Raw genomic sequence first — 14,702 nt, forward strand, 5'->3', positions numbered from 1 at the left:
TTGTTATATCTTATTAATGTATTGACCATTTTATCCTTATAAAATGCCACTCTTTGTCTCAATTAGCAATTTTTGTCTTAAAGACTATTTTGTCTGATATTAGTATAGCCACTTTAGCTCTCTTTTGCTTACTATTTGCATGATGTATTTTTTTCCAATCTTTTACTTTCAACCTGTTTATGTCTTTGAATCTAAAGTTTGTCTCTTGTAGACACCATATGGTTAGATCATGTCTTCTTATACATTCTGCCAGTCTCTGCCTTTTAATTGGAGTGTTTGATCCATTTACTTTTCATGTAATTACTGATAAGGTGGGGATTATGGCTGCAATTTTGTTTTTTATATGTCTTACATCTTTTTTGTTCCTCTACTCCTCCATTACTGCCTTTTTTGTGTTAAATAAATATTTTCTAGTGTACCATTTTAATTTTCTTGTCATTTCTTTACTATATTTTTTTTAGTTATCTTCTTAGTGCTTTACCTGGGAATTACAATTAACATCTTAATTTATAGCAACCTAACTTGGATTAATATCAATTTAATTTCAATAGTATGCAAAAACTTTGCTCCTACATAACTCCATAACCCCTTCTTTGTGCTGCTGTTGTACAAATTACATCCTTTTACACTGTATGCTTAGCAACACAGATTTATAATTTTTGTAATTGTTGTATTATGTAGTTGTCTTTTAAATCACATAGAACAAAAAAGTTACAAACAAGATACATTTACAGTGTCTTTTATATTTACCTATGTGGTTACCTTTAACAGTGCTCTTTATTTCTTTATGTGTACTCAAGTTACTGTTGAGCATCCTTTCATTTCAGCCTGAAACACTCCTGTCATAGATTGAATTATGTCCCCTCAAAAATGTGTGTATCAATTTGGCTGGGCCATGATTCCCAGTATTTTGTGGTTGTCCTCTACTTTGTGATTGTAATTTTATGTTAAAGAGGATTAGGGTAGGATTGTATGACACCCTTACTAAGGTCACATCCTTGATCCAATGTAAAGGGAGTTTCCCTAGGGTGTGGCCTGCACCACCTTTTATCTTACAAGAAATGAAAAGAAAGGGAAGCAAGCAGAGAATTGGTGTGATGGTTTAGATTGTGTGTCAACTTGGCTGGGCCATGATTCTCAGTGTTTTAATGTAATCACTCCCATGATTGAATATACTGTGAGTAGCCAATCAGATGAAAGGGAGTCTCCTTGGGGGTGTGGCCCGCATCTGCATATAAGCAGACGTTCTGACTTTTTGATCTCTCTGGATACTGTGGCTGCTTCCTGTCATCTTATGGCCCATTCTTGGGACTTGAGCTGTCAGCTTATCTGCCAAACCTGGGATTCGTTGATCTGCACAGCCTGTGAGCGGGAGCTCTGCTCTCCGACCTGCCGATCTTGGGCTTGCCAGCTTCTGCAGCTGTGTGACGTGGGAGAGGCCTCTACACTGATTCACGGACTTGGGACATTCTAGCCTCTACAATCACGTGAGCTGTTTCCTTGATATAATTTCTCTCTATATATATATATTTATATACTTTACTGGTTTTGCTTCTCTAGAGAACCCAGCCTAAGACAATTGGGGACCTCATACTACCAAGAAAGCAGTGCTGGGAGCAGAGCACATCCTTTGGACCCAGGGTTCCTGCACAGAGAAGCTTCTACTCCAGGGGAAGATTGATGAGAAGGACCTTCCTCCAGAGCTGACAGAGAGAGAAAGCCTTCCCCTGGAGCTGAATTTGGACTTCTAGCCTACTAGACTGTGAGAAAATACATTTCTCTTTGTTAAAGCCATCCACTTGTGGTATTTCTGTTATAGCAGCACTAGATGACTAAGACAACTCCCTTTAGTGTTTCTAATAGGGGAGATCTGCTAGCACCTGCCACTTGTTAGAACTTTTTTGGTTACAAATGGCAGAAACTCAATTTAAACCAGCAAAAGCAAAAAAAATGAGGAGGGGGAGGCGGCTCATCCACTGAAAAGCCCAGGGATATCAAGGCTTTGGACACGATCAGATATATGCAGTGGTCTCTCTCTCGCTTTCAGCTCTGTGGTCCTCTGTGCTGGTGTACCCTCTGGGAAACCTCCCCGCTCCAGGCTGACAAGTCCTCCACTGACAATCCCATCAGGAAGAGATTATCACTATACAGATAGCTCTAGAAAAAGTCCCAGGTAGGCTTGCACTGGTCTGGAGGGGGAGTCAGTCCCCCCAAAATCACATGGACAGAGTGGAGGAGTAGTGTGCCCAAAGAAAATACAGAGATTACAGAAAGGGGGGGCAGGGCTTTGGATAAAACACAAGTAAAAACTACAAGTGTCTACTAGGTCAACTGTAGGAAAAGTTTCAGCTTTATAAAGATGTCCTCTTGACAGAACTACTTGTATACAAACCAGATGTTAGCACAACTGGAAATCCATATGTTAAAAATATTTAAAAACTTGTATTTTTCATTGAAGGAGCTCTGGTGGCACAGTGGTTAAGCACTCACCTGCTAACCGAAAGGTTGGCAGTTCGAACCCACCCGCTGCTCCACGAGAGAAAGATGTGGTAGTCTGCTTCTGTAAAGATTTAGAGCCTTGGAAACCCTATGGGCAGTTCTACTCTGTCCTACAGGGTCACTATGAGTTGGAATCAACTCAGTGGCAGTGAATTTGGTTTTGGGTTGGTTTTTTATTGACATGTACCTGGGTAGTATAAACAGTTAAGTGTCCAACTACTAGCTGAAAGGTTGGTGGTTTGAACCCACTCAGAAGTGCCTCAGAAGATGGGCCTTGGGATCTGCTTTGAAAAGTTCACAGGCTTCAAAACCCTATGGAGTGGTTCTACTCTGCACACATGGGGTCTCCATGAGTCAGAATCAACTCGAAAGCAACTAACAACATTTTTCATTTAAAGCAGCCGATGGGTGTTATGGATTGAATGTCCCCTAAAATATGTGTTAGAATTCTAACCCCTATACCTATGATGTAATCCCCTTTGGAAATAGGGTTTTCTTTGTTATGTTAATGAGGCCATGCCAGTGTAGAGTGTATCCTAAACCTAATCACTTCTGAGTCATAAAAAGAGCAGATCAGACACAGAGGTGAGCACATACTGGGAAGACAGATGCCGTGTAAGGATCCTCTACAAGCCAAGGAACCAAGGAACGCCCCATCTATTGAAAAGGAAGGAATCGCCACGACTGACCTTGATTTGGACTTTTAGTCTTCAGAAGTGTGAGAAAATAAAGTTCTGTTCTTTAAAGCCACCCCCTTGTGGTATTTGTGTTACAGCAGCACTAGGAAACTAAGACACTGGGGACATGACTTGTCTGTTCAATATCTTAACTGGTAGAGGTTCAGGGACGGGAACAAACACTGAGGTTGAACATAAGTTATGTAAATCCTTATGAGCAGGTTTTATTGGCATAAAAGGGACAACGTCTTTAGACTTTGACTTACTGATAAATTAATTTATCTCCTCGTACCATCTTCTGTACAGGTTCTGGCTACTTGGAGGGAGTAGATTATGACACAGAGGAACTTCCTGACTGGGAGGAAGAAGGAAAAACATCATCCCTTCTATCCTGGGAGAATGTGGGAAGGGGAGAAAGGGCCCAGATGGAGTGGCAGCAAGAGGACAGATACACATGGCCTGGCCCGCCCTCTCCAGGTTGAATCCTTGGCATTGAGGCAGGTTAGGTATGTTCCAAGGAAAGGCAGAGGGGTATTTGTGTCATGCTCCATCTGGAAGGCCAGGAAAAGCCATATCCATGGGCCTCCAGGTTCACATCCTTTCCACACCCAAGGCAGCATCAGCCACTGGCAGGGGGCATGGCTGGATACAGCTGCTGAGGCTTGCCAGAGACCTGGAAGTCTGCACACCCTGGAGTGGGGCCACGGGTGTTCTGAGAAAACAAGGAGCTAGTCAAGGCCTAGAGGAAGAAGGAAGGGGCCACGGTGTAGAGGCAGCTATGACCAGGAGCCAGGGCTAGAACCACGGGCTCCACCAGGCGTAAAAACACAATGCTCCCACCCCTAGAAGGGATCAGCCCTGCCTCATCAGTCCTTGTCCAAGAACCAGACCAGACTGGCCACATCACGGGAGAAACCAGCAAGAGTCCAGAGGGCCCAGCCACAACTCATCCACATAGCCCTGTGCAGCCACACGGGGGAAAGGGATAGAACCTGCAAGACTGAGCTGCACCAGAATCAAGAAGTGTTCTTTAAGCTGAAATTTCACAAATGGGCCCCTTTAATCCACTGTTCCTGCTGCTCACCCACCTGTTATGGTTTGAATTGTGCCTCTCTCCCCAAAAATATGTACTGAAGTCCTGGCCCTTGTACCTGGAGATGTGATCCTGTTTGGAAATAGGGTTTTTCATTTGTATGTTAATGAGGTCATATTAGAGTAGGGTGGGTCCTAAATCTAATCACTTCTGAGTTATAAAAAGATCAGGTTAGACACAGACACACACAGGGGAAGACAGACACCAAGGAACACCAAGGAATGCCAAGGAACTCCAAGGACTGCCTGCAGCTGCTAGATGCTGACAAATCCTCACAACTGGACCAATAAGCAACACCATGATAAATGGAGGAAAGATTGAAGTTGTACAGGACTTCATTTTACTTGGATCCACAACCAACACCCATGGAAGCAGCAGTCAGAAAATCAAACAACATATTTCATTGGGCAAATCTGCTACAAAAGACCTCTTTAAAGAGTTAAAAAAAGCAAAGATGTCACCTTGAGGACTAAGGTGTGCCTGACCCAAGCCATGATATTTTCAATTGCCTCATATGCATGCAAAAGCTGGACAATGAACAAGGAAGACAGAAGAAGAATTGATGCCGTTGAATTATGGGAGAATATTGAATATACCACAGACTACCAGAAGAACGAACAAATCTGTCTTGGAAGAAATACAGCCAGAGTGCTCCTGGGAAGTGAGGATGGTGAGACCTGGTCTCACGTGCTTTGGATATGTTATCAGGAGGGACCAGTCCCTGGAGAAGGATTTCGTGCTTGGTAAAGTAGAGGGTCAGCGAAAAAGGAAGACCATCGACTAGATGGATTGACATGGTGGCTGCAACAGTGGGCTCAAGCATAATAGTGATTGTGAAGATGGCACAAGACCGGGCAGTGTTTTGCTCTATTGTCCATAGGGTCTCTATGAGTCTGAACCAACTCAACGGCACCTAACAACAACAACACTAGATGCTGAAATAGACGAAGAAGGGCCTCCCCGTAGAGTCATGCCCTGAATTCACACGTCCAGCTTCCCAAACTGTGGGAAAATAAATGTTTGTTCTTTAAATTCCCTACTTGTGGTATTTTTTGTTATGGAAGCACTAGGTAACTGAGACACCAGCCCTCCCAAAACCCATTGGGAAAGGCTCAGGGGGACGAGTAGATCCATTTTAGAACAAATTCGAAGCCATCTTTTGTCTGCTCATCTGAGTGAAAGTGAGGAAATCTGTGCCCTGTTACATCTGTAACAGGGGATCTTAGTTGTGTTTTAGGGCTGGCAGAGTTGTTCCAATTATTTTTACTCCTCATTCAGCAATTCAGATGAATTCCAACCAGCTTGAAATCTTGGTGCCTCTGAATAATTTTCATTCAACTTGTCATAAAATGTATTTTTTCCTTCAGCACAAGCTTGTCCCCAAATTGCTCATGAACGCTGATGTCAGTCAGGACTCTGCCTCAGGAAACAGAAACAGCCAGCTATTTTAGGCATAGGATGGCTTTGAAAAAAAAAAAAAGATTGTTGTCACTTCAGTTTCAACTCACGGTGACCCCATGTGTGTCAGAGTAGAGCTGTGCTCCATAGGATTTTCTAGGCTGATTTTTTTCTTCCCAGGCGCCTATGGGTGGGTTCAAGCCACCAACCTTCTGGTTAGTAGTTGAGTGCTTAACCATTTGCACCACCCAGCAACTCCACACAATGACTTAGGTGATTATAAAATGGCTGGAAAGTCTGGCTTCAGGCTGGGATCCAGGAATGACTCCAGAAAATGAACAACACTTCAGAGCTGGCCAGCCAGGGACGGTGGGGAACCTGAAGGTCACCACTTGAACTGCTGCCTTGAACTTCCTGTGAAAGCTGCAATCCAGGGCTGGGTCAGCACCCCCACAAGCCCTTCTCAGCTCAGAGCCAGAGGCGAGCACCGCAGTGCTGCTCCAACATGTCCCACTGGGCCAGCAACAATGGCAGCGTGCAAGACGACAGTCTCAATCTCCTGCAGGTCCACCTCCTGAACCCCAGCTGCAAGGGAGTCAAGTCATACATGTTTATAATAGAAAACACTGATAAGTAAAAAGAAAATAAAAATTACCCATAGTGCCAATCCCTTGAGGATCACCCCATGAATATTGCAATGTAGATATTTTCAAGCGAAACAATTTTCCATAAGAGATACTATTTTGTAATCTTTTCACTTAAGAATGTATTTTGAATATTTTCCATGCCAAAGTATGTTCACTTATAGCCAAAAAAAATCCCAAGCCCACTGCTGTCAATTCCAACTCATAGCGACCTTATCGGACAGAGCAGAACTGCCCCATAGGGCTTCCAAGGCTGTAATCTTTACAGATGCAGACTGCCACGTCTTTTTCCTGCAGAGCAGCTGGTAGGTTCAAACTGCTGACATTTCAGTTAGCAGCTGAGTGCTTAACCACTGTGCCACCAGGGCTCTGTTATCCAGATACATACTAGATACTAAAAATGGGCAGCCAAAAAAATCTAAGAACTGCATCAGATCTAATACATCAGATGCAGGGAGCCCAGAAAAAAATTTTTATTTATTTTTCAGTTCTCAGTGTAGAGTACAAGCAATTGTGTTTAATGTTCATTCCAACTGATGTGAGTCTAATCAAGTATTCACTGCCTTTGGATAAAATCCAAGATCATGTTGTCTGTCTTTTGTTAACTCTTTTGAATTTGTGCCTTACTTAAGTGGCTTTTTCCACTGGATTGCTGCTCAGATTTTCTTCTGGATATTGCTAGTACATTCCTCAGGTTTTGGATTTTTTTTTAAAAAAAGCCAAATAAATTGGGGTAGTGGTAATTAGACTTTTTAAACCAATGCCTAATGGTATTTGAGAATAAAGCATATACTGCTAAGAGTCAGCGTCTAAACTTGTTATGGGCTACAGATAATTGCTGACAGGGAGATGTGGGCATTTCTGAATATTTTATCAGTGGACAGTTTTATTCTGAGGCTTTCTCAGCATTGTGTTTATGAATTGAATGGGCCAAGGAAGTGGGCAGTTAGTAGGACAGTAATGATACCCAGAAATGGTTGTAGTAGCTAAATCCTTTGCCAGAGTAGCATTCTGATGTGTTTTTAATTCCAGTGGTTACACTTTTTATTTCTAGTTCATTCACGGTGGCCTACTTCCTCCTACTTCGGAGTGTAAGCTCATGTTCAGCAGGGCTCTGTTGCATCATTTGTAGGATCTAAGAGCCCTGGTGGTGCGATAGTTAAGCACTTGGCTGCTAACTGAAAGTTGGAGGTTCAAACTCATTCAGTGGCTCCGCAGGAGAAAGACCTGGTGATCTGCTCCTGTAAAGATTACAGCCTAGAAAACCCTATGGAGCACTTCTGCTCTGTTACATGGGGTCACTACGAATCAAAATGGAGTTGACGGCACACAACAACAATAACAACAACAACGTACCTGCTGGGAGAGCTGTGAATCTATACCTTCCGGGAGGATCTTCGTTTGCTTCTGCAAGCTGCTCCAGGGTATGACCAGCCCAGAAACCCTTGATGTTAATTTCTTGGCTTACAGAATAAGTATAAATTTGCAGTATACATTTGAACCTTAGACCAGTATGAAAGAATGCTCATAACTATGAATTTTCAGGGGATATATGTTCCCCACCAAGAACCCAGGCCAGCACAGATAGGTATTCTTTTGTCTTTTTTTCTCCCATTGTCAGAGGGTGAATTTTTTCCAGTCCCTTGTGGCAAAGGGTGTAGCATTTCAAGAGTCCCACCTTGAAATGGGAGGGGAAGAGGGTCTCTTAGTTACAATCCTTACCTTGTGTGGACCTACACCTCATTTGTCTCCTCCTTGCAGCCATTGAAACTCAAGTTTCAATACCTTTTACCTAAGAATCCCAAGTTCACACTTATCCAAAGTTCCGTGTTGAGAGGTGGACCAAGATGGCGGCACAGTCAGACGCCCCATAATGTCCCTCTTACAACAAACACTCCCCCCAAAAAATAAGTGAATCAGATATATATGACAACTTTGCAACCCTGAGCATCGAAGGCAAGGCTGAAGAATCAGACCGAGTGCCAAGTGGAAGGAAAGACTATACAAAAACAGTGGACATAGAGAATTACGGCTCGCTGGCAACTTGCCAGCCAAACCTGCACAGTGTAGCCATATTGAGACAAAGCAAGCAGCATTTCCAGCCAAAGCCCCCATCACCTGGTGCAGCCAAGCAGCAGTGACTCTGCATCCATGTCCAGAGCCAGTCAAGAGTGCTCCCCACCCTGTGAAAGTTAAGTACACTCACCTCACCCACTGTGCACCCCCAACCCACTGTACCAGAGGGCCAAGGACCTTTGGTGTCCTCCACCCCCTTGATCAACCCTCTCTGCACGATCGCAGTCCAACAACACCCACCACCCCACCCCCTGAGCTGGCGGCCCAGGGACCGGTGGTGCCTCCCCCTTCACTCAGCCATTCATACTGGGGACCCATGGACTGGTGGTATTCTGCTATCCGCCTGGCCACCAGTGCTGGGAGACTGCAGAATGGCAGCACCTGCTTTTCCGTCTAGCCACCCACAGTAGGTGCCAGAGAACTGGCAGTGTCCCCTGTCTTCCTCCCACCTAACTGCACTGGGAGCCTGTGGTCAGATGGCACCCACTGTTCCACCCACCCACCCACACTGGGAGTCCTCAGACCAGCAGTGCCCACTTCTAAGCCCAGCCACCTGAGCCAGGGCCCGCAGACCAGCAGTGTCCACTTCTCTACCTGGTCACCAATGCTGGGGGCCCCAGGGCTGATGGTGCTTGCTCCTATGCCCAGTTGTATGCACCAGGGGCCCACAGACTGGAGACACGTGCTCCTACGCCCAACCACCCACACCAGGACTGGAAGACCAGTGGTGCCTCCTATTCCCTCCAGCCAGCCACCTGCGCCAGAGGCCCAAGGACCGGTGGCACACCCTCCCTCAAGTTGTGCTCTAGCAGACAGGGGCACGCCCTCCTAGAGCATGGGCTGGCAGTATCCCTCCTTCCTCACCTCTTGAATCGCCCCCACCCTGGCAACCAGAGGCTTGTGCCCACTTTGGCCATGCCCGTGCAGCCCTGCCCACCCAGGACCACCAGTGAAAATTTCTGTACCACCCAGCCGATGACTGATGACCCAGGCACCCTCATTCCAACCACCTGGCAACCAGCAGTGCACACACCCAACACCCAACCCAGTGACCAGTGAGAATGGTGCCAGCACCCATGCCCGGGTGACAAGCCAGACAGATGCATCACCTCACCAGCAACACCAACTACATCCTCAGCCACCCTGCAAAACCAGCAAACAGAGACCCGTGCTCACACACCCAGCTGCTTCCCCAACCACCCGGAGACAGGTGGTGAGAGCTCTAGTGCAGCCAGGCTAGCTACCAGAGTAGCACGCACACCCCACCTACTAAGATATATCAAAACAAAACAAAATATCAGGATGCAGCAAACAAATAAAGAATGAATAAATATGATAACACCTTAGTGCCTCAGAGTCAACAGACAATGTCAAATCACATAAAGAAACAGGACAAGATGGCTCCAGCAAGTGACCAAAATAAAGAACCAGAAAACCTTCCGGAGAAAGAAATGGTAATGGAACTACCTCATAAGGAATTTAAAAGACTAATATACAGGGTCCTCCAAGATACGAAGAAAGAGATCAAGGAAAACACAGACAAAGCAATTAATGAATTCAAGAAAACAATACGAGAACAAAATGACAAAATAAATAGACACTTAGAAACCACACAAAAACAGCAACTAGAAATCCAAAAGATTAACAATAAAATTCAAGAAATAAGCATCTCAATAGGACATAGGATCAGAATTGAATCAATGGAAGACAGAATATATAATGATTAAAGAGACAATCCACCAAGTAGACATAACCATAATAAGTATCTATGCACCCAATGACAGAGCACCAAAATGCATAAAACAAATTCTAACAGCATTGAAAAGAGAATAATAATAGTAGGAAATGTTAACATACCACTTTTTATGGACTGAACAAATAGAAACTAAACAAAATACAAAAGATCTAAATAACACAATTAACCAACTTGACCCCATCGACATACCCAGAACATTCCACCCAACAGCAGCACAGTAAACATTCTTCTCCAAAGTACATGGATCATTCTCCAGAATATTTTAGGGCACAAAGCAAGCCTCAATAAATTTAAAAAAAAATTGAAATAACTATATTTTTCAACATTATAAAATGTTAAAAACAATATAAATAATAACATAATAACAGTATAAATAATAATAACAAAACATCTTCTCGGAGGATATCACTATAAAACTAGAAATCAGGAAGAAGAGGGAAAGAACAGGGAAAAAATCAAATACATAAAAACTGAATAACACCTTGCTGAAAAACCACTAGGTAATAGATGAAATTAAAAAGTTCTAGAATCAAATGGGAATGAAAACACAACAGCAGACAGGACACAGAAAAAGCAATACTCAGAGGAGAATTCATAGGAATAAACGCACACATCAAAAAAGAAAAAAGGGCCAAAATCAACAGCTTAACACTACAACTTGAACAAATAGAAAAACAGCAGTAAAAGAAGCACACAGTCACCAGAAGAGAGGAAATATCAAAAATTAGAGTAGAGATAAATAAAATAGAAAACCGAAAAACAGTAGAAAGAATCAACAAGACTAGAAGTTGATTCTTTGAGAGGATCATTAAAATAGACAAACGAACGACCAATCTGACAAAGGAAAAGAATTAAAAGATGCGAATAACAAAAATAACACATGAGATAGGTGACATTTCAACGGAATCAACTGAGATAAAAAGGATCATAACAGAATACTATGAAAAACTGTACTCCAACAAATTTGAAAACCTAGAAAAAATGGGCACATTTCTAGAAACACACTACCTACCTAAACTAACACAAACTGAAGTAGAAAATTTAAACAGACCCATAATAAAAGAAGAAATTTAAGAGATCATTAAAAAAAAAAAAAAACCTCTCAAAAAAAAAAAAAAAAAAAAACCCTGGCACAGACAGCTTTACTGAAGAATGCTACTAACATTCAGACAAGAGATCACCATAATCCTACTCAAACTATTCCACAACATAGAAAAGGAAGGAATATTCCTGAATTCATTCTGTGAAGCCAGCATAACCCTGATACCAAAGCCATGCAAAGACACCACTAAAAAATAATTACTGACCAATATCCCTCATGAATATGGGTTATGGGTCTGTTTATAGATGCAAAAATTCTCAACAAAATCTTAGCCAACACAAATCAATAGCATATGAAAAACAAAAAAATACATCATGACCAAGTGGGATTCACATCAGGTATGCAAGGATGGTTTAACATTAGAAAATCAATCAATGTAATTAAGCACATAAAGCCAAGGAAAAGAATCACATGATCACCTTAATCAATGCAGAAAAGGCATTTGATAAAATCCAACAACAATTCTTGATAAAAACTCTCAGCAAAATAGGAATAGAAGGGAAATTCCTAAACATAATTAAGGGCATGTATACAAAATGAGGAGCCTTGGTAGCCCAGTGCTTAAGAGGTTGGCTGCTAACCAACAGGTCTGCAGTTCGAATCCACCAGCTGCTCCTTGGAAACCTTATGGGGCAGGTCTACTCTGTCCTGTGGGGTCGCTATGAGTCGGAATTGACTCGATAGCAATGGGTTTGAGGGTTTTTTTTTTTTTTTTGTATACAAAATCAACAGCCAACATTATTCTCAATAGAGAGAGACTGAAAGCATTCTCCTTGAGTACAGGAACTAGACAAGGATGCCCTTTATCATCACTTTTATTCAGTACTGTACTGGAAGTCCTAGCTAGAACAGTAAGGCAAGATAGGGAAATAAAAGGCATCCAAATTGATAAGGAAGAAGTAAAACTATCCCTATTTGCAGACGACATGATCCTATATGTAGCAAATCCCAGAGACTCTACAAGAAAGCTACAAGAACTAATAGAAGGATTTAGAAAAGTGGCAGGATACAAGATTAACATACAAAAATCAGTCAGATTGCTCTACACTTACCAGGAGAACTCTGAAAAGGAAATCAGGAAAATAATACCATTCACAATAGCCCCCTAAAAGATAAAATACTTGGGAATAAAACCTAACTAGGGACACAAAAGACTTATACAAAGAAAATAACAAAACACTACTGCAAGAAACCAAGAGACTTACATAAATGGAAAAACACATCATGCTCATGGATAGGAAGATTAACATTGTGAAAAAGGCAATACTACCCAAAGCTATCTACAGATATAATGCAATCCCAATCCAAAGTCCAACAACATTCTTTAACAAGATTTCAAAACCAATCACCAAATTTATATGGAAAAGAAAGAGGCCCCATGTAAGTAAAGCATTACTGAAAAAGAAGAACAAAGTAGGAGGGTCTCAGACTCCCCAGTCCCAGAACCTACTATACAGGCATGGTAGTCAAAAGAGCCTGGTACTGGTACAATAGACACATAGACCAATGGAACAGAATTGAGAACCCAGAAATAAATCCATCCACCTATGGACAATTAATCTTTGACGAAGGGTCAAAATCCATTAAATGGTGAAGAGATAGTGTCTTTAACAAACAGTGCTGGCAAAACTGGGTATCCATTTGCAGAAAAACGAAACAGAATCTATACCTCACATCATATTAAAACCTAAAACCATAAAGATCATAGAATAAAAAATAGGGACAAACCTAGGAGCCCTAATTTAAGGCATAAAGGGACTATCAAACCTAACTAAAAAAGCATAAACAGCAGAAAAACTAGACAATTGGGACCTCCTGAAAATCAAATACTATGCTCATCAAAAGACTTTTCCAAAAGAGTAAAAAGAGAACCCACACACTGGGGAAAAAAATTTTGGCTATGACATATCTGCCAAGGGTCTAATCTCTATAATTTATTTAAAACTCCAACAACTCAACAACAAAAAGACAAACAACCCACTTTAAAAATGAGCAAAGGACATGAACAGACACTTCAAAGAAGACATCCAAGCAGCCAACGAATACATGAAGAGATGCTCATGATCATTAGCCATTACAGAGATGCATATCAAAACTACAATGAGATACCATCTCACACCAGTAATAATGGCACTAATCAAAAAAAAAAAAACACAACAGAAAGCAAGAAATGCTGGAGAAGCTGAGAGGAGGTTGGTACTCTCATACACCACTGATGGGAATTTAAAATGGTAGAACCACTATGGAAAATGATATGGTGCTTCCTTAAAAAGCTAGAAATAGAAATTCCACATAATCCAGCAATCCCACTCCTAGGTATACATCCTAGAGAAATAAGTGCCATAACACGAACAGACGTATGCACACCCATGTTCACTGCAGCATTATTCACAATAGCAAAAAGATGGAAACAGCCTAACTGCCCATCAATGGATCAATGGATAAACAAACTGTGGTATATACACACAATGGAATACTACGCCATATTAAATAATAATGACGAATCTGTGAAACATCTCACAACATGGATGAACCTGGAGGACATTATGCTGAGTGAAATAAGTCAATCACAAGAGGACAAATATTATATGAGACCACTATTATAAAAAGTCAAGAAAAGTTTTTCCCACAGACAGAAAAATTCTTCGACAGTTACTAGGGAAGGGTGGAGGGATCATTGACTAGAGTACCCATGTACTAACTTTGGTGAAGGGAGAGATAATACACAATATGGGGGAACTCAGCACAACATAATCAAGGTAAAGGAAGACACTGGCAGGTATGCAAGAATAAAAGGCAACAACAGTACATACTAATACATATACATTCCTGCAACAGTAATAACAAACAATAATGTAGGAGTGGATACATAGGTAGTTATGTAAACTGAACAAGGATGGGAGGGTGTATAGAAGTTCACCCACGTACATATATATGTATACATACATGCTGCAAATATACCCATGTATTCAATAGTGCACATAGGGACACAGACGAAAACTTCTTAGCCATAACCACACACCTCCCAGGAGTGAGACACTGAGCTTGATGACTGGGGACCATAGTCTCAGGGGACATCAAGGTCAATGGTATATCATAATCCATATGGATAATGTTGTACATCCTACCTTGGTAAGTAGCAACTGGGGTCTTAAAAGCTTGCTAACTAAGATACAGCTAGTGGTCTCTTCCCAACCGGAGCAAACGAGAGTGAAGAAAACCAAAGACTCAAGGGAGCAATTAGTCCAAAGGACTAACAGACCACATGCACCGCAACCTACACGACCCTGAGACCAGAATAACTAGATGGTGACCGGCTACCATTAATGACTGCTCTGACCAGGACTACAATAGTAGGTCATGGACAGAGTGGGAGAAAAATGTAAAACAAAATTCAAACTCATAAATAAGACCAGACTTACTGGTCTGATAGAGACTGGTGGCACCTCCAAAACTA

The sequence above is a fragment of the Trichechus manatus genome, unplaced genomic scaffold, assembly GCF_000243295.1.
Source record: "Trichechus manatus latirostris isolate Lorelei unplaced genomic scaffold, TriManLat1.0 scaffold00146, whole genome shotgun sequence".
Lineage (NCBI taxonomy): Eukaryota > Metazoa > Chordata > Mammalia > Sirenia > Trichechidae > Trichechus > Trichechus manatus.